Source organism: Phascolarctos cinereus, unplaced genomic scaffold, assembly GCF_003287225.1.
Source record: "Phascolarctos cinereus isolate Bilbo 61053 unplaced genomic scaffold, phaCin_HiC Scaffold_5;HRSCAF=322, whole genome shotgun sequence".
In the NCBI taxonomy this organism is placed as follows: domain Eukaryota; kingdom Metazoa; phylum Chordata; class Mammalia; order Diprotodontia; family Phascolarctidae; genus Phascolarctos; species Phascolarctos cinereus.
The window spans coordinates 232,792,461-232,813,892 of record NW_027555958.1 but is presented as its reverse complement, the minus strand read 5'-3'; the positions used below and the strand labels follow the sequence as shown (position 1 = coordinate 232,813,892).

Here is a 21,432-nt window from a genome sequence, read left to right as displayed (position 1 = left end):
CTCTCTCTCTCTCTCTCTCTCTCTCTCTCTCTCTCTCTCTCTCTCTCTCTCTCTCTCTCTCTCTCCCCCTCCCTCTCTCTTTTCTGTTTTGCTCTTTCTCTCTTTCTCCCCGCTAAAGGTAGCCGGCCGGCCGGGCGGGCGCGGGGCCAGAGCCCGGGGTCCCCCGGGAGAGCTTTGCTCGCGCTGAAAGAGCCCTCGCGCCTGCCAGCCCAATTAAAGGGCCGCACAAGGGAAGCAGCATCTGGAATTGCGCTGCCGCTCACAGCCAAGTCACAATTGTTTAGTCTGCACGTCGGTGCAGGGAGAGAGCGGGGCTGGCGGGCTGCGCGGTGGCCCCCACATCTGGAGCCGCGGCCAGACAGCCCTGCTGGCTGCCGGCCTGGGTGCGTGTGCATTTTTAACTTTGGGATTTGCTGACAAGTTAAGAAGTCAGAAAGTCAGCAGCGGGGAACAGGCGCAGCAGCAGCAGGGAGAAGAGGGCTAGAGAGGAAGGGAGGGAAAAGGAGGGGAGGTTGGGGGCGGGTAGTAAAAAGGGAGAGGAGAGGGGAGGGATGGGGAGGAAGAAAGTGAGAGGAGCTACCAGGAGGAGGGGGGAAAAGAGCAGAATAGGAAGGTATGGGGAGGGGGGGGGAAGGAGAGAAAAGAAGGAGGAGAGGAGAATTAGAGGAGAGGAGAATATTCTGGAGAATTGGAGGGGAAAGAAGGAAACAAAATAGGACAGGGAAGGATGAGGAAGGGTGGAAGAGAGGAGGGGAGAGAGGAGAGGAGGGGAAGGGAAAGGAAAGGAAGGGAGGGAAAAGAAGAGGGGGGAGGAGACAAGGGAAGGGGAGAATAGAAGTGGAGGGGACAGGAGAAGAGGGGAGGGGAGAGGACAGGCAGAACAGCATAGGGGAACACAGGACAGGGGAAGAAGAGAGAATAGGAGAAGAGAGGGCAGGACAGGAAAGATGGAAGGACTGAGAAAACAAGAGAGAAAAGACAAGTGGAAGGGAAAATAAAAGGGGAAGGGAAAATAAAAGGGGAAGGGAAAGATCAGCCCAGAGGTACAGATATCTGGGGAAAAAAATCAGGTACACACTTAGACAAAGAGACATACAGACTCACACAGAGACACATTCATACGATCATGTTGCCTAAATATGGATTTCTCTCCTTTTCACCAGGACCAGCTGTTTTATCCCCTTTTGTTGATTTTTCTTACAGGCTTACTCCCCTCCTTCTCCTCCTCCTTCTCCTCTCCCCCCTTCTCCTTCCTCTTCATTAATGAAGTGTCTGAATTAGCTTGAAATCCCAGACTCCTTAGCTGAGCAGAACTCTCAGGAGGGTTAGACTCAGAGCATAAAACCCTACAATGTTTATAGCTTAAAGGCACTTATCTAGTCCCATCAAATTTTACAGAAGGGGACACTGAGGCACGGAGAGGGACATCATCTTGCTCCAGTCACACAGCTAGTTGGTAGCATGGACAAGACTAAAGCTCAAGTTTCCTGTCCCCTGTGTAGGTAGGTGCTCTTTTTATTAACCCAACTCTTTCTTCCAAGTCCATATGACCTATTCTTCTCTGAACTCACAGTTTGTACTGTCCTAAAATTTACTACTGGATTATGGATTGTTTTGTGTCATTCTTAAATTATACATTGAGCAGATAATTTCATTTCCCCAGGTCTCAGTGTCCTTATTTATAAAATGGGGGGAGGCATAGAACAGATAACCTCTTAGGTTCCTTCAAGTTCTTAATCTATCATTTGTTCAACTTTTATCTCTAGTCAGGCTTCTTTGCTTCCCCCTTAGTGCCTAGCAGAGTGTTGAGCTTGTAATAAGCCACCTGCAGATACTGGTTGGAAAAGACTTTCACTACTTCCCTTCTTCTCTGAATATTCATGAAGTCCTTCCAAGGCTTAAACTTTGTTTTCTCTTGTACTATCCTTAGGGGAAAAAAGAGAATTGGCTTTTCTCCCTTAATAAGAATGTGTTTTCCTTTCTATACAAAGGTGACCCATTATCAGTTGGGTAATAATAGCCCCCATTTCTCTATTGAGTTGAGGTTCACCAAGTAAAGAGTTTCTTCACAACAATCCTGTGAGGTCACAGGTAATATGCATATTTTGCCCCTATTGTGTAGATAAATAGAGTTTACAAAGCACTTTCCTTTAAGTAGTGCAGGTCTTAGAGTCCAGTCTTAGAGATGAAAAAGTAAAGATCAGAGAGTTTAAATGGTTTGCTTGTAGTCACACAGCTGGTAAATGTGGGGGACAAGACTTCTGACTCCCAGACCATATAACACGCTGGGGTAGAGGTGTGCTTTGATGTTTCTACAGAAGAGGGGATAGCTTGCTCTTGGAATCAAAAGACCTGTGTATAAATCTTGGTTCTGATGACTTACTAAATGTGTGACCTTGGACAAATTGGTCACATCAGAACTGACTTCTAGTATGGGCTGTGATGATGATTGTGTGATTTTGGACTAAACCTCAGTTTCCTCATCTGTTAAATGGGAATAATAATACTTTCCTAACCCACCTTATATGACATCAAGGGTGCTTTGTAACCTGTAAAGTACTAAAGAAATGTGGGTTATTATTGTTGCCTTGCTGGGCTGTTTTATCATTTGTCTTCTTTGCTTTCAAGGCAAGCCTTTGGGGAGAGCCTGGTCAGAAATTCAAAGAATCTAGAACCAAGCACACCTAAGTTCACACCATTAAACTCTGAGCTCTTTGAAAATGGGTGGTGTTTTTTGCCTTTCTTTGTATCCCCAGTGCTTTTCAGTATCTGGCACAAAGTAGGCGCTTAAATAATACTAGCTGATTGACATCTATCTAACTTACCCTCCCCGGATGGAACCTGTTACCTTGGTTTTATTAGCATGGTGCGCCACCTTAGCTAATTAGCCCTTAACCTACTCACTGTGTGGTTTTGCATTTTAACTTTTTGGACTTCAGTTTTCTGGTTGGAACTTGAACTAGATAATCTCTAAGAATCCCTTCAAGCTCTGGAGCATCCTAGGGTTCTGTAGCATGCCAGGGTTCTAAGAACTCAAAGATAGATCCTGACTTTTTTATCTTGTCTTTATGAGCAGAGATGGAGTTTTAAAGTTAGGCTCTCTTTTCTGAAGATTCCAACTCCCTTAATATATGATAAAGTTCTTAAGGATTAGAGTTCTCCAAAAATGAGATAAGCTGCCTACCTAAGGAGTAAGTTTCCCATCCAAGGAAGTATTGAAGCAGAAGCCAGAAGCTGCTTGTTGGGTTGGTATGGAAGGCATTCTTGTTCAGGTACAGTTTAGATCAAATATCCTTTGAGGTCCCTTCCATCTCTGAGGTTCTATGAGCTTTTGAATATTTGCTTGACTTGAGTCATTTCAGTCATGTCCAACTTTCCGGGACCCCATTTGGGGTTTTCTTGGCAAAGATACTGAGTGGTTTGCCGTTTCTTTCCCTAGCTCATTTTACACATGAGGAAACTGAGGCAAACAAGGTTAAATGACATGCCCAGGTACACAGCTAGTAAGTGTCTAAGGCCAGATTTGAACTCAAGATGAGTCTTCCTGACTCCAGGCCTGGTGCTATATGGCGCCACCTAGCACGCCTTGACAGCCTTCTTTGTTTCAACCAGAGTCCGAAGTAGAATGCAAACCGCTTGAGGGCAGGGACTGTTTACACTTCCTTAGTGCTTCCAGCAGTGCCTTGAACATAGTAAGGACCTTAATAAATCTTGATGTAAGAAGATTGTCCAGAAAAGAGAAAAGTAGAGATGAAAGGAGGAAGTGGTCAAATGGAAAAGGAAGTACAAAAGCTAACTGAGGAAAATAACTCCTTAAAAGTTAGAATTGGGCAAGTAGAAGCTAATGACTCCATGAGACATCAATAATCAATCAAACAAATTCAAAAGAATAAAAAAAGAAGAAGAAATTGACAGTGAATTAGCCACATGAAAATAAGTGGATCTGAATACCATGCCAACCGGCACCTAGTTCTTGGCACCAAAGCTAGGGTGCTATTTGGAGAAAGAATAATCTGTCTGTACCTCCAGCACCACCTAACATTTACATAGCACTTTTAACTTTCTGAAGTACTTTTAAAGTTATTATCTGGATCCTCATGAAAGCCCAGAGAAACAGGTGAGGTCGGTATTATATTCTCCCTTCGTCAGATAGAGAAACTAAGCATCCCTCACACTCAAACCTAGGGCTTCTAACTCCCGGTCAATTATTCTTTCCACTAAACTATGGTGCCTACCCCTTAGTCTATCAACAGATATGTTGTGAGCATTTGTTGTGTGTGATACATAGTGATACAGTAGTGTGCACCTACACATAGGAGTGAGGGAACCTGAGTTCAAATTCTGACCCTAACACTTATCTACAAATCACGTGATGTCTTTGAGGCTGAGTTTTATAAAACTATAAATCAAGGATGATAGTAATACCTGCACTAGTTACCCTTGGTAAGTATTTCATAAACCTCAGAAAATAAACCTATTATATTAAGTGCTAAACAATGGGCAAGGTAGAGTAGAAAGAACACTGAATTTTGAGTCGGAAGACCTGGGTTTGCCACCCCCGCTTCATCCTTTCAGCACAGCACCAAACACTAGGGTCCCCGTAGGCCTCAGGGCAACATCAGTGCAGCCCCAGGTAAACATCCAGGGCCTGCTGCCCCTAGCACAAGAAACCTGAGACCCTTCTACCCGAAGGAGCAAAGTTCAAATTTAAATGAAAGGACAAAGGCCAAAAAAGATGAGAAAACAACAACAAAAGAATCTGACCACAGAAAGTTATGGTGACAGGGAAGATCAAGACACAAACGCAGAAAAGGACAACAATGTTAAAACACTTATGGGCAAAGCCCTAAAGAAAAATGGGAAGTGGTTTCAAGCCCAGATAGAACTCATGGAAGAACTCAAAAAGGAGCTTTAAAACCATATAAGAGAGGTAGAAGGAAAATTGGGAAAAGAAATGAGAATAGTGCAAGAGAATTATGAAAAAAGAATCAACAGCTTGGAAAAAGAAAACAACTGCTTAAAAAAGCAGAACTGGTTAAATGGAAAAGGAGATACAAAAATCCACTGAAGAAAAGAACTCCTTAAAAAATATAATTGGCCAAATGGAAAAGGAAGTACAAAAGCTAACTGAGGAAAACAATACCTTAAAGTTAGAATTGGGCAAGTAGAAGATAATGACTCTATGAGACATCAAGAATCAATCAAACAAATTCAAAAGAATAAAAAAAAAATAGAAGAAAATGCAAAGTACCTTATTGGAAAAACAAATGACCTGGAAATGAGATCCAGGAGAGACAATGTCAGAATCATTGGAGTATCCAAAGGCCATTATCAAAAGGAGGACTTGGACAGCATCATTCAAGAAATTATCAAGGAAAACTGCCATGATATACTGGAACCAGAGGGAAAAACAGGCATTGAAAGAATTCACCGATAACCTCAGCAAAGAAATGGCAAAATAAAAACTACAAGGAACATTATAGCCAAATTTCAGAACTATCAGGTCATGGAAAAAATACTACAAGTGGCCAGAAAAAAAAACAATTCAAATATTGGGGAGCCACAATCAGGATTGCACAGGGTTTAGCAACTGTAACAGTAAAGGATCAGAGGTCATGGAACACGATATTCTGGAAGGCAAAGGAACTAGGACTACAACTAAGAATCACCTACCTGGCAAAATTAAACATGGACTTCATGGGGGAAAAAATGGTCATTCAATGAAATAGAAGGATTTCAAGCTTTCATAAGGAGAAAACTAGAATTGAACAAAAAACCTGATCTCTCATATCAAGATCCAAGAGAAACATGAAAAGGGGAAAAGGGAAAAGAAAACATAAGGGATTCAATAGAGCTAAACTATTTACGTCCCTACATGGGAAGATGGCATTTCTAATTCTTAAATATTGTACCATTGATAGTACAGTTAGAAGGAATATACATAGACAGAGTATACAAGTATGAGGTGAACTTGAGGGAATGAAATAAAAAATAATTAAGGGATAAGAAAGAGGAGAACACTGGGTGCAGAAGAAGGGAGAGGTAGAATGGGGTAAATTATTTCACATGATGAGGTACAGAAAAACCTATTACAGTGGAGGAAAAGATGGGAGGGTGGATGATGGAAATTGCTTGGATCTTACTCTCATCAGTATTGGCCCAAAGAAAGAAAAATATACAAATCAGTTGAATATAGAAATCTATCTTACCCAACAGAGAAGGAGGAGGGGAAGAGATTAAGTAAAGGGAAGGGGAGCTAACCAGACAGGGCAGATCAGGGGAGATGGAAGACAGAAGCAACATGGGTACATGATTTAGACATGAAGGGTGACACCATAAGCAAATGAGAAGAGCAAGGAATAGTTTACCTATCAGATCTATGGAGAAGGGAAGAGTTCACGACCAAACAAGAGATAGAGAGCATTACAAAATATAAAATAGATAGATAATTTTGATTATATTAAATTAAAAAGTTTTTGCACAAACAAAACCAGTGCAACCAAGATTAGAAAGAAAGCAGAAAGCTGAGAAACAATCTTTACAGAAAGTGTCTCTGCTAAAGGCCTCATTTCTCAAGTATATAGAGAGATGAGTCAAATTTATAAGAATACAAGTCATTCCCCAATTGATAAATGATCAAAGGATGTAAACAGGCAGTTTTCAGATGAATAAATCAAAGCTATCTATAGGCATATGAAGAAGTGCTCTAAATCAGTTTTGGCTAGAAAAATGCAATTTAAAAAACTCTGAGGTACCACCTCACACCTATCACATTGGCTAACATGACAAAAAAGGAAAATGATAAATTTTGGAGAGGATGTGGGAAAATTGGGATACTAATGCATTGTTGATGGGTGAACTGATCCAACCATTCTAGAGAGCAATTCAGAGCTATGGCCAAAGGGCAACCAAACTGCACATACCCTTTGATCCAGCAATACCACTACCAGGTCTGTATCCCAAAAAAGATCATAATAAATGGAAAAGGACCTACAGTGCAAAAATATTTAAAGCAGCCTTTTTCATGGTGGCAAAATATGGAAAAGTGAAGAGATGTTCATCAATTGGGGAATGACTAAACAAGCTGTGGTATGTATACTGTTGTGCGCTAAGAAATGGTGAACAGGCAGATTTAAGAAAAACCTGGAAAGACTTCTATGAACCGATGCAAAGTGAAATGAACAGAACCAGGAAAACATTTGTATATAGTATCAGCAACATTGTGTGATGATCAACTACGAATGACTCAGCTCCTCTTAGCAACACAATGATCCAAGACAAGTAGAAAGGACTCACGATGGAAAATGCTATCCACATCCAGATAAAGCACTGATGGAGTCTGAATGCAGATCGAAGCATATTTTTTTCACTTTATTCTTTTTTATGTTTTTTTTTTCCCTTTTGATCTGGTTCTTCTTTCACAACTGTGACTAATGTGGAAATATATTTTACATGATAGCACATGTATAACCCATATCAAATTGCCTACCATTTTAGGAAGAGGGGAGGGAGGGAGAAAAATTAGAAACTCAAAGTCTTGTAAAAATGAATGCTGAAAATAGTCTTGATATGTAATTGGAGAAAAAAATAAAATACTATTAAAAACACAAAAAAAATACAGAAAAAAGAAATGGGAAAAAAAAAAGACCTAGGTTTGAGTCTCCCTGGCTTACTAGTTATGTGACATTGAACAAATCTCTTCTCCTCTCGAGACTCCTCTTTCTTATCTATAAGGTTGTTTTGTGGCTAGAACAATATTCATGGCTAATAATGAAGATGACTAGTCCAAGACTGACACTCTCAAGAAAGTGCAGTTGATTGGATAAGAATAAAACACTTAATAAGGAGAGACAGCAAGGTGAAATGTGATAATAGTCATAGCTAGTGTTTATGTGGCATTTGAAAATTCATAAAGGGGTTTACAAATATTATCTCAGTTTATCCTCACAATAACCCTGGGAGGTAGGCCCTCTTATGCCCCACTTTACAAATGAGGAGGCAGACAGAGGTTAAGTGACTTACTTGCCCACAATCTACAAAGGCTACTAAGTGTCTGAGATGGGCTTTAAACTTAGGTCTTCTTGACTCCAGATCCAGCATGCCATGCTTTTGGACACCTAGCTGACTCTAGACAGGTGGTAGAGACAATCAGGCTTTTGGGCATTCTAAAGAGGGATAGCCCAGTGGGCTAGGGTCACCAAGGAAGGCTGCATGGAGGAAGTGGCATTTGAGTTGGCTCTTGAAGGAAGTATAGTATTCTCATAAGTGGAGTGGAAGGAGAAGGACATTGCAGATGAGGAAAAGGCACCAGGTGGGGAAGGCAGAAGTTTTAATTGAAGTGCACATGAAGGAGACTTGGTCTCCCTGTGGAGTGAAGGGGTGCATATTAAGGAGAAGTGAGAGAGAAAGTAGGAAAGATAGGGTAGGATCAGACTGGAAAGGGAAGCTTGGGGTCTCATCATTTAATCTCTTACAGTGGTTTCTGCTTCTTCTCTATCTCTTACTTCTCCTCCCTTCACCCTCCCCCCCCAAAAAAAAACCCCAAACCTCAGAGAGTTATTTGGGATCTGCTTTCAAAAGTTAGGGGTTAGAGAATGGAGAGGAAAGCCTAGTTCAGGTGTGTGGAGCTGAGGGATCCTCACCTGGTTTGGCCTCCCTCCATTCCCTGGTCTTAATCAACTCCTCTTTTCCAAGCAGTAAATAGATGTTAAAAGTAACAGTTTCCATTTAAAGCTATGCAAGACAGGGGCAGGGTGGGAGGAGGGGCCCCAATGGGCCCTTGTTTGGCAATGTTTGTACTGCAAAACAAGCTTAATGGACAGAGATTTATCACCGTTTTCATTAGCAGGAGTTGCTTCGGTTTAGAGTTTTCTACCACAGTTGAAGATTTATGGTAGGTGGAAGGGTTGGGGGCTCAGGAAGTAGGGAATAGGAGTGGGGGAGGGATGGAGGTTTGGGCTCATCCCATACTGGGAGAACCTACATTCCCCCCCCCCATTCCAGAGGGGGGAAAATAACTGGACCAGGGATACAAAAGATTTATGCAGCCTACAGATAGAGAACTCTTTCTCTTCCCCAAATTCAACCCCCTTCTCCCCCAAATTGTTATGACTGAAAGTCTGCTATGGTGAAAAAAGCAGAAGAATTAAAAATCATTTGACCTGGGTTTAATAAATGTTAATTAATTGACTACTATATGCTATGAACTATGCTGGGGGTGGGGAGGGGAGGGAAGAATAGAAAGACAAAAAAGAAAGCAGGCCTCAAGGAGCTTACATTCTTTTGGATTTCATGAATTCTTGCCCTGTTCTGCAACTACAAGCTAGCTGTGTGGCCCTGGGAAAATCATTTAACTTCTTAGGGACTTCTTCACCTGTCAAATGATCGTGGTGATACTGGAGAGGGTTTTGTAAACCATAAAGAACAATAAAAATGTGAGCTAATTTTATGAATGTTGAAGGTTGAAGGAAGCAGGGATGTGTAGGGGCAACTCCTCAGAATACTTCAGCCTTCATTGATGGTCATCCCTGATTATCCTGGAAGTGAATATTTGTTGAGTTGAACTGAATTGACTGTATTCAAGAGAAGACCCACGACAGGCCTTCAATAGGCATGGGTAGGAACATGTCCTGGCCCCAAAGTATTTCCCTTATTGATATTAGACATTCACCATGCCTCAGTTTTTCCATCTATAAAATGAAAAGGTTGAATGGGTTCTCTTAGGTCACTTCCAACTCTGCCATTCTGTGTTCCATGTTCTAACATTCCATGTTCTAGATTCTAAATATGTTAGCATTCTAAATTCTAAGGTCCCTTCCCATTCTAATTGCTAATAACCATTACGTTTGGGGGCGGGGATTAAGCATTGCCTTTTTTCTCCCATTTCCTTTTTGGAAACACAAACCCTCAGTCTGAAGAGGGTAACTAACATGCTCACCATCATAGTATGAATGAGTATACCAGATGTTTTTCTTTGTAAGGGGCTAGATAGATTAGGCAGCAGGAGAGTCCTGGGCTGGAGAAGGTAGGAAGAGGGAGTAGTGCCCTTAAAGATGGTCCGTCTCAATTCTACCCTAGGGTGTCATTCAGGCTCTATAGGAGAGAAAAGTACTTGCCGCCTCCTAACTCTCTTCTAGGACAGAAATCTAAATCATGCTCCTACCAATTTTCTACAGAATAGTCCTCTGTAGGCAGTTAGGGATGCAAGAATCTTGTCAACTCAATTTATCAATCAACAAGAGTGCATTGATTGCTTACTTTATGCCAGACTGGGGATATAACAAAAGATTAAAAATAGTCCCTGCCCTCAAGGAACTTGTATTCTAATGAGGAGGGGGAATTAACATGTATGTAAATAGATATGTAGAAGATAACATAAAAGATAGATGGAAGGTAACCTTAGAAGGGAAGGCACTAACAATTGGAAGATGGAGGGAACGCTTGCTGAAGAACGTGGTGGTGGCAGTGGTGGCAGCAATAGGATTGTTGTTGTTGCTGTTGTTACTTGGCCTTTGCTCTTGAAGAGGACCAAAGACATCAGGAGTGTGATATCTTGTCTTTCAAGCAAATCGGATTTAAGTGAGGCAGGACTGTGCAAAGTCATCAGCCTCCATCTCTCCCCTAGAATCATTTGGATTCAGGAATCCCTAAGAGGCAGATTGGAGGGAAAAGAGCATTCCAGGCATGGGGGACAAGCCAAAGCAAAGGCACTGAGAGGGGAAATGGAGCATAGTATTTAAGGAACAGCAAGTATGGCTGGAGACCTTAGAATTCATGGAAAGGAGTAATGTGTAAGAACACTGGAAAGATTGGAAGGGGTCAGATGGTAAAAAGCGTCAAGTACCAAAAAGCTTTAAATGTCTTTGTTTAGGCGTTTGTATTTTATCTTGGAGTTAATAAGGGATATTGGAATTTATTGAGTAGGGGAAGTGATGTGGTCAGACCTATGTTTTAGGGAAATCACTTTGGCAGCTGAGGGGACAAGTGATTGGAGTGAGGAAAGACTTTAAACAAGGAGCCCAATTTGGACAGCTATTGAAATAGTTCCGGTAAGAGGAAGGTCTTAATTCAGACTGGAATGTAACAAAAGGGATATATGTATAGGAAAGACATTGTGAATGTAGAAACTGCTGGAAAATGATTGAATTTTTAAAAATGCAGATATTTGTTTTTCATATACATATTCACTATACATATTTGTAGTGGGTTCTGTTCTTCTTACTCTCTCGATGGGTGGGGAGGATTTGGAATTGAAAATAAAAGTGAATTAAAACTACAAGATTTGGCAACATATTGGATATTCTATGTGAATGAGAGTAAGGTGTTGAAAATGACACAGAGCTTTTGAATCTGGGTGACTAGAAAGCCAGTAGCATCCTTGAAAGAAATAGGACAATTCAAAAGAGGGGTGAGATGTATGGGGGGGAGCTTATGAGTTCTGTTTTGGATTTGCTGAGCTTGAGATACCCAGTTCAAAAATACAATTCAATTGAACAAACATTTATTAATAATACCCTTATATGCAGGGCATGTTGTAGAATGCTGGGAATATAAATGTGAAAAAAATTTGACAGAGACTTCACCCTTAAAGAGTTTATGGTCTAATAAAGGAGGATGGGGCATGTACTCAAATATCTGTAATAGAGTCTATAGTGGGATAAATGTATAAGAAGTCAAAAGTAATTTTATATAGAATACACATGTTCAGTCACACAAAACATATTTCCATATTAGCCATGTGGCAAAAGAAAACATGGACCAAAAAAAAATAAGAAAAATAAATTTAAAAAGCAGCTTAGATCTGCATTCAGATTCCATCGGTTCTTTCTCTAGGGGTGAATAACATTTTTCATCATGAATCCTTCAGATTGTCTTAGATAATTGTATTGATCACAGTTGATCATCTTTACAATATTTCCATTACTGTGTACAAAGTTCTCCTCGTTCTGCTTACTTCACTCTGCATCAATTCATATAAGTCTTCTCAGGTTTTTGTGAAACCATCCCCCTAGTCATTTCTTATTGCACAATAGTATTTCTTCACAGTCATATACCACAACTTGTTCAGCCATTCCCCCATTGATGGGAATCCCCTTGATTTCCAGTTCTTTGCCACTATAAAAAGAACAATTAGAAATATTTTTGTACGTGTAAGTCCTTTTCCTTTTTCCTTGGAGATCACTTTATTTTTATAAAGAAATATTATCACTTCATTGGTCCTCAGAGCAACCCTATGAGATAGGGAAGAAAAAGCTATTCCTATTTTAAGATGAGGAAACTGAGGTTCTGAGCAGCAAAGTAACTTACCTGAGGTCCCACAGTTCATAAAGTAGTGTGGTCAGTATTCAAATTCAAGTCTTCTGATTCCTTGTCTTGTGCTCTTTAGACCACCCCAAGAGCTGCCTCCAAAATTAAAATTATCTCAGACTCAAATGAGTCTGATGATCAGTGAGTCAATGATCTAATGAGTCAAATCATCAAATGAGATATTTGCAAAAAAAAAAAGAAAAGAAAAGAAAAGAAAGAAAGAAATGGAAGAGAGAGGAAGGAAGGAAGAAGGAGGGAGTGAAGGATGGAAGGAAGGAAAGCACTTAGCACAGTGCCTGGCACATAGTAGGTGCTATATAAAAGGTCATTCCATTACTTTCCAGACTCTTCTCTTTACCATCTTGCCCCATGTTCCTTAGCCCTTGGAATAGAGCCTGCTTAAGATGACCTGTTAGATCCAATGTGTCATTACAGGGCTCGGCAACCTTTGAAAAGTGTTATACCATAGTTCCTACACCTGGTCTTTTCATGAGCCAGGCAGTGGGGGAGGGAAAAGGATGAGTGCTCACACCTGCTGTCACTTCACTGCCACCAGGGGAGTGGGAAGAGTGTATGCTAGATGCCGAGACCAAGCCATTGCAGCTTTTGAAATCGATGAAGTGGGGGTATGGCAATGATAAGTGACCTTTGAGCTGATGAGGTTTGACTTACTGTGAGGGTGCTCACACCTGCTATGGGGATCGTGAGTCAACCTTCCACTTTGCTTACTGTGGCAACTGATCAGCCACAGATTTTGCTTTGAGTATCTGGTTGCCATTATCACCCACTCTGCTTACTTAAAAGTCCTTTGTTGATATTGCCACCATTTTAATCTGGTCCTGTATGGCCTGTGCAAAGGGAAGTCTTTTGAAGCCTAATCATTTCAGCCAAAAAAAAGCCAAACTTCCAGGGAGAGAGGATCGCTCTGCCTAGGCTAGGGTTTTGCAGGCATGTGCAGGTACATTGCCCGTCACTATCATGAAGGGGGCATAAGAGAACTTAATCAGATGGGTGAGATGGGAAATTTCAGGAAGCTGAATAATTTCCTGCTCTTTTTTTTTTTACAACATAGCTTCATTATTTGGTTAAGGATGCTATAAATTCCCAAAGAATTGGGACGTATTCCAAAGTGAAGGATAAGTGATTTTTGGATTACCAATAGCCCTGCTCAAATCAATTCATCTCATGAAGTATTTGCTGAGTGTCTATTTCATGCCTAGTGCATTACTGAACAGTAAGTGAAACATAAGGGATGTGGTACCTACATTTTAATAGCTTATATAGACTAGGTGGAGAGAAAAGACAGAAATACAGGAGCAGTTTAAGAGGGACCTCTAAGATCGTATGACCTAACTTATACTAAATCAACTATCCCTTCTACAAAATACCTAAAGAAATGATTATCCAGCCTCTTAAAAAAAATAATAATCTCCAGTGTTGGAACACCCTTTACTTCCAGAGGCAACCTGTTCCACCCTTAGATAGTTCAAATTGTTGGGGACTTTTCCCTTACATCAAATCAAAATCTGTGTCTTTGTAAATTCCATTCTTTTCTCCTTCTCCTGTCGTCTGGGGCCAAATGGAACATGTCTAATCCCTCTTCCATGTGACAGCTTTTCTAATACTCAAAAACAGCCAGCATGTACCTCCCAAGTGTTCATTTTCCTAGGCAAAACAAACCAATCCTCATTTGACATGGATTCACATCCCCTTACCATCCTGATCATCCTCTTTCTATTGGACTTCATCTTGTTGATCAAAGGCCTTCTTAAAATTCATCATTCAGAAAGTATTCAAAGTTCTTTGGATATAATCTGATCAGGGCAGAAGACAATTGGACTCTCACCCTCCTCATTCTGGACACTGTGCCATCTTAATTCCTAGGGTGAAATTAGCTTTTTATGACTGCTGCGTCATACTGTTGATTCACATTGAGTTTGCAGTTCACCAAAAAAACCCAGATCTCTTTCCCTGAACAACTGTTTCCCAAGACGAGTGTGCATTCCATCTTGGTCATTAACTAAGGTGTGACTTTAAGGAAATTGCTCCACCTCTATGAGCTTTGATTTCCTGCCTACAAAAATGGAAGTGATAATATTATTGTCTACTTCACAGGTTGGTTGATGGGGTCCAGTGAGACAGTGTTTGTGAAAGATGATTAAAAACTGTAAAACCCTTATTCAAATGTGAATTACTGTAATGCCATAGGTTTGGGAGTTAGATGGAACCTTATGGACCATCTAGTCCAACTGGTCCATTTTACAGGTGAGGAAATTAAGGCCTAGGGAAATGCCTGCAGTCTCCTGTTTTCTTTCTTTCTCTCTCCCTTCCTTCTTCTTTTCTTTTCTCCTTCCATTTTTCTTTATATTCATTTCTTATGTTTTATTTTCTCTTTTTAAATGTTTTATTGATGCCCTTTTTCATATTGGTTACTTTCCAACGGCAACCCGTTCATCCCCATTAGAACACTCTACTTGCAACATTCATGTGAATGAATGAAAAATATTTATTAAGTAACTGATAAGTACCAGGCATAGTATTAGGCTTTGGAGATGCAAATATAAAAATGAAACAGCCATTGCCTTCAAGAAGCTTATATCCTAATAGGCATTGACAACACATATAGAGAAGTAGTGGCTAGAATAAGGAGGTTTTTATACTTTTTTTCCCTCTAGGGAAGGGGAAGGAAAGGAGGGAAAGGAATGAGCATTTGTGTAGCATCTACTGTGTGCCAAGCACTGTGCTAAATGCTTTTTACAGATATTATCTCACAGCAATTCTTCGAGGTAGCTGCCATTATTATCCTCATTTTTACAATAGAAGCTGCTTAGGCAGAAAAAGGTTAAGTGACTTGACCAAGGTCACACAGACACCTGTCTGAGGCCAGTTTGAATTCAGGTCTTCCTGACTGTAGACCAAGCACTCTATCCACTGAGCAGCAGGAACAGTGACTGGAGCTAAGGGCAATGGAGTGTTTTGCTCTTTTCATCATTCTCAGGTCATAAGGCAGAAAGCCTGGGGATTGAGGGGAGGGAAGAGTTCAGTACTTCAGCACAGTATAGAAGCCTGCTGATGAGCTGGTGGTAAGATGTTTAAGGTGGAAGGAAGTGAAGCATGGGATGGAGACTGGGAAGGGGGGTGGTTAGGTATAATTAGATGAATTTGTACTCATTTATCTGTCAAAAGAGCTCAGTTCTAATTCTATATGAACTGTTTGAAAAAAAATAAAGGATCCTATCATATTACTTTTATGACACAAATATGGCCTTGTTACCTAAACTAGACTCAGAACAGAGAGAAAGCTATAGACCAATTTCCCTAATGAATATTGGTACAAAAATTTTCAATAAAATATTAACAAGGAGACTACAGCAACATATCTCAAAAATCACACACTATAACCAAGCTGGATTTATACCAGGAATGCATGGCTAGTTCAATATTCAGAAAACTAGAATTGACCATCTTAAGAACAAAACCAAAAAAAAAGTCGCATGATTGCTTAAATAGATATAGAAAAACTTTTGGTTTGTTTGTTTTTGCTAGGCAATGAGGTTAAGTGGCTTGCCCAGGGTCACACAGCTAGTAAGTGTTATGTGTCTGAGGCCAGATTTGAACTCAGGTCCTCCTGAATCCAGAGCTGGTGCTCTACCCATTGCACCACCTAGCTGCCCCTAGAAAAACTTTTGGAGAAAATACAATACTCATTTCTGTTAAAAAACCCCGGAAAGCTTCATTTATCCCTGTGCTTTCCTTAAAATGGTAAGAATATCTATCTAAAACCAAGAGCAAGCATTATCTGTAATGGGGATAAGTTAGAAGCCTTCCCATTAAGATCAGGGGAGAAGCAAGGATGCCAGTGATCACCATTACTGTTCAGTCTTGTCCCTGAAACTCTAGTTATAGCAATAAGACAAGAAAAATAAATGGAAGGAAAAAGCGCAGGCTTATTCCATAAGAAATAAAGATAGCTCAGAGCGGCAATCCAGAACTGAGTGGGTTGAGTCGCCCAGGGAGGGATACTCGGCCTTCTTGAGGTTCAGTTTTGAGGATGCCTCTCTAGGTGGGAAGAAGAGGACAGAGGCAGAACAAATGATAAAATATCCAAGACAGAGGGGGCAAAGCATGGCTGAGGGAAACCAATTTCTGCACTGATCATGTCTAATAAAGTATGAATCTATCTAGAACTGACTACTTCTCTGGGAAGATGAGGGAGATACATTCCACTATCAGTCTGCTGATGTCCTGTTTGGATGCTACGTTGATCAGGGTTCCAAAGTCTTTCAGCATTATTGTTTTCCTTTACATTATTGTGGTCATTGTGTAAGCTGTTCTCCTAGTTCTACTACCTTGATCTGCATTAGTTCATACAAATCTTTCCTACATTTCTCCATATTCTTCATGGGCAATAATATCCCATCATATTCATATGCCACCATTTATTCAAGCTGTTTTCCCCTAGTCTTTTCCTTGAATTCTCCTCTACTACCCATTCTAGGTCCTTGGCCATCAATAAAATCCCTAGAAATTATGGTGGGATGAGGCTTTTGCAGTCATGTTTCCCACCCAACCCCCCACCTTTACCCTCATCCTCAGGGTTGTACTCTGGGTCAGTTGTTGCCTGAAGTGGCTTTTTAAGCAATTAGACTGAGCTGTTGGACACTTGCAAGCCTAATTGTTTCAAAAGCCCTTGAAGGGTCTGAATCCCTGCTCTTAGAAAGCCTGTGAAGTGGGAAATTTGTGAAGACCTAAGACGTGTGAAGAATTAGGGCTTCTCCTCCTCCTCCTTCTCTTCTTTCCTCCTCAAAGTCTCCCTCCAAATGGGAGGGTAAGAAAAGAGTCAGATGATCCCAAATCTTCCCAGAGCTGTTGGTCTGTCTCAGGAGATTGATTAGACCATTGGGCAGAGGGTTCAAGAACTCAAGCCATCACTGTCTCCCTTTATGTTCGTCCGAGGAAGACTGGACAAGCATCCCACTACCCCAGGCTCCTAGACGGATATCCTAGAGAGAGTGTTTCTCCTTCTGAGTGCTTCCTACAGCTATATCAGTGGAAAGCAGAAAAGCCTGTTGAGCAGATCCCAAGTTGAAAATAAAACCATCTTAAAAGCTCTTAAAAAAAAACATCCAGGGACAGCTAGGTGGCACAGTGGATAGAGCACCGGCCCTGGAGTCAAGAGGACCTGAGTTCAAATCCAGCCTTAGACACTTAACACTTACTAGCTGTGTGACTCTGGGCAAGTCACTTAACCCCAATTGCCTTGCCAGAACAAAAACAAACTATCCATCCTTTCAACAAACATTTCTAGATATGAGTACTAGCCACAGATCCTACCTAGGAGAGGAATCATTTTGTAGTGCCCTTGCTAACTGTGAGATTCTCATGTGTCTCTGGGCCTCAGTTTCCTTCTTTGTAAAAATGAGTTGGTCTAGATGACCTCTAAGACTCTTCTCAGCTTTAACATGTTGTGTTTGGGGAAGAACAACTACTTCATTTTGGCTGGAGCAAGAAGCTGTGCCAGAGGAATAGTATAAGCTTAAACAGAAAGGGAGGTTGAGGCCAGAGAATGGAGTGTCTTAATTCCTTGGCAAGCAAGGCCTTGGGAAATCATTACAACTTTCAGGTGACCAGAACTCTTTTAGGAAGATTGATCTGGGGTAGTATTCTCTTCCCACCTATGTCTCAGCAGAGGAGGCAAAAAATCTAAGAATAAGATGGCTGTTCTGTCACCCATCCCCTCTACCATGTTTCCTCACTGCCTGGCACATAGTAGGCAGTTAGTGTTCCGACTGATTGCTTCCTGCTCTGACATTCTAAGTGGAGCATTCTAACCTTCTAAGTTCCGCGTTCTCTTCCACTCCTGACATTCTAACTTTGTGTTTTCCAACATTCTTTGTTCTCAGGTCCTTTCCAAAGGCTAACTGTTCTGTGTTCTCCCGTCTCCTCCAGCTGTAACACTCGATGTCCATTCATTCAACAAGCATCATTAAGAGCTTACTCCAGGCAGCCTCCTGTTTTGTGGTTCTTCAGGAAGTTCAATGCTTGGCTCATTTATTCCTTTCAATCACTCTCAGCCCTCTTTTCAAAGCCTGAAAGGGCAGCTGTGGCCTATAGTACAAAGGGCCTGGGATCTTCCATCAGAGGTCCTGTGCTTGAATACTAGAGCTGGTGATCACCTGAGTGACACTAGGCAAGTCAGTCACTTCCCTCTCTGGTCTTCAGTTCCCTCATGTGTAAAATGAGAATGTTGGAGTAGATGATAATCTGTATTTATAAGCTCAATGGCTCTAAATCCTGTGATACTTGATGTGGGAGAACAAGGGTGGATTTTCTGATTTATCCTGTATGCATCTTGTTTGGGACAGCTAGGAGGCACATTGGATAGAGCCCTGGTCTTAGAATCAGGAAGACTCATCTTCATGAGTTCAAATCTAGCCTCAGACTCTTACGAGCTGTGTACATATCACCCCAGACACTTACTAGACATGTGACCCTGGGTAAGTCACTTAATCCTGTTTGCCTCAGTTTCCTCATCTGTAAAATAAGCTGGAAAGGAAAATGGCAAACCACTCCAGTATCTTTGCCAAGAAAACCCCAAATGGGGTCATGAAGAATCTGAACGACTGGAAGAAAAAAAAGGCTGAAGAACAACATTTTGTTTGTACATAGTTGTCTGCATGTTATTAAGACTGTGAATTCCTTAAGAACTAGGACTGACTTTGCCTTTCTTTGTATCCCCAGGGCTTAGCACAATGCCTAACACCTAGTGGGTGCTTACTAATTGTTTATTGACCAGCTGACTGACAATAAAATAAGGAGTCAATCAGTGGAGGAGTGGGGAGTATTCAGTTTGGGTCAAATTCCAAAGAGGGGGAAAGTGGAGATCTATCACTTAAGGCTTTGAGGTCTGTGGTCAGATCCTCATTCACAGTTGGATTGACCTAGGGTAGAGCTTTGATCTTTATAAGATTATAATCTTTTTAGTGGCAGGGATTGCTCCTGAACATAATAGTAGTAATGAAGATACTAATTTATATATAGTGTCTTAAGGTTGGCAAAGTTCTTTATGTACATTCTCTCATTTGACCCTCACAGCAATCCTATGAAACAGATGCAATTATTATCCCCATTTTACATAAGAGGAAACTTAAGTCTTTGATGAAGTGACTAGCTCAGTGTCACAGGCTAGTCAGTATCCACTGAGTGACTAGCTCTTGCTTAAAATACAAACTCCACTGGGAGAGGTAACAATTTAAATGGTTATCTGCATTTCATATCTTTACCTGAATGGAAATTTTGAGGCCAGATTTTCTTAAGGGAAAGTGAAGACAGAGAAACATTAAAAAGGATCAAAGAATCATTGTGTTTAGAGCTGGAAGGTATCTTCTAACCCCTTATTTTACTCAAAGGGAAACTGAGGCCCAGAAAGATGAAGTAGTATAGCAGAATCAGGAGCCTAAGGTAAATATTCTGATTTCAACTCCAGTTTTCTTTCCACTGGGATGTTCAATTTTAAAATATACTGAGAACCTGGAGTAGGGGGTAGTTGGAAGAGAGGAAATCCTGTGCAGAGAAGAGGGAGTTTTGGAGAAGGGGTCGTGGAAGACAATCTGCATGCTTTTGCTCCTACAAACACATCTCACATCTGTGTTCCTAACTCTTCTCTCAATTAAATCCAATGAGAATTTATTAAGCAACCACGGTGTGCAGAGAACTATTTTAGGTGCCAAGGAAAACACCGCTTTTAGATAGCAAGGTTTCTTCCCACAAAGATCTTATGGGGAGATTGAGAAATCCACATAGAGAACTATAATATATCCTATTAATCAGTCAATCAATAAGTATTTATTCAGCATCTACTATGTGTCAAGCCCAGTGAAGAGTGGGTAAGATTAACAAAAATCAAAGGTCTATGTGAGGTCTTTGGGGGGAAAAGCATTACTTACAGTAAGAATCTCAAAAGACCACATGGAAAATGATGCATTTAAGCTATGGTTTAAAGGACAGAAAAAAATGAACGAGCAAAAATCATGGCTGATGTTCCAATCCTACAATAAGAAACAATATGGAACAGCACAGTGGAAGGAACCACAGGTTGTTTTCAAGAAACAGCCAGCAGTCCAATGGGCTAGAAGCATAGGGTAGATGGAGGGGATAAGGTTGATAAGATGAGATGAGGCTGGAAAAGTCGAGGGTCATTGGATTTTGGAGGGCCTTGAATGCCAGGGGAAGGTACTGGAATTTTATTTGGCAAAATGGAGCCACTGAGTGTTTTTTAAAGTAGAGGAATGAAATGATCAGTCCTATGCATAAGGAAAAGAAATCTGACAATGCGTTTTTTAACCTTTACACTTTAAAGGATGGGTGAGGGGAGAAGGAAAGAGAAGAGAATGGAGGTGAGCATAGTACAGTGGAAGAAATTTTGCATGTGGAGATAAAGGATCTGGTTTCAAATCTTAGCTCTATCATTTCTTACCAAGCCATTCCATCTCTATGGGCCTCGGTTTCCTCACCTGTTAAATGAGAAGTTTGGACTAAATCATCTCAAAGGTCCTTCCCAACTCTAAATCCAACTCTAAAATGAGTTACATATTCTCTTTAAGGTCCCTTTTAGCTCTAACTCTGTGATCCCAAGACCTACTGAGAGCCTATTGCAATAGTCCTGGCAGATGGTGATGAGGGTGTGGACCAACCTGGTAGCAGTGGGAAAGGAGAGGAGACAGAAGATTCAGGAGACGTTGTATTTAGGTGGTTGGTGGTTTATACTGAACTCTCTCCACCTCCCCTCTCCTAGCCCTGACTCCACCTCTTCACCGCTCCTAGCCCTTCACCTGCCTATAAGGAGGCCGGCCCCGTCCATCCTAGGGCCCCAGTGCTGAAAAGTACTTTCAGGGTGAAGAGGAAAGGTATTTGGCCCCGAGGCTGGAGGCGGGCGGAAGGGGATGGTCAGGGAGTTAGACCGCTTCTCCAGGAGGGCTGGCGGCTGTTTATATGTAAACATTAAGGAGAGGGAAAGCAGCTTCCTGTCAGTTTAATTTTTTGAGGAGGAGGGGTGAGGAAAGAACTGAAATCCTTACCTGGCAGTTTTCTCTTCCCTTCCTGCTCCCTTTTCCTCCCTTGAGGCTT

The 21,432-nt window shown here is 41.2% G+C and overlaps 1 long non-coding RNA gene across 1 annotated transcript; it reads left to right on the top strand.

The window, feature by feature from the left end:
• Positions 1-258: 258 nt before the first annotated feature.
• LOC144457925 (uncharacterized) lies at positions 259-18,310 on the top strand. The gene is made up of 3 exons (XR_013487529.1): positions 259-383; positions 1,399-1,502; positions 18,210-18,310. It is a non-coding gene; the product is annotated as an uncharacterized LOC144457925 (long non-coding RNA).
• The last annotated feature ends 3,122 nt before the right edge of the window (positions 18,311-21,432 follow it).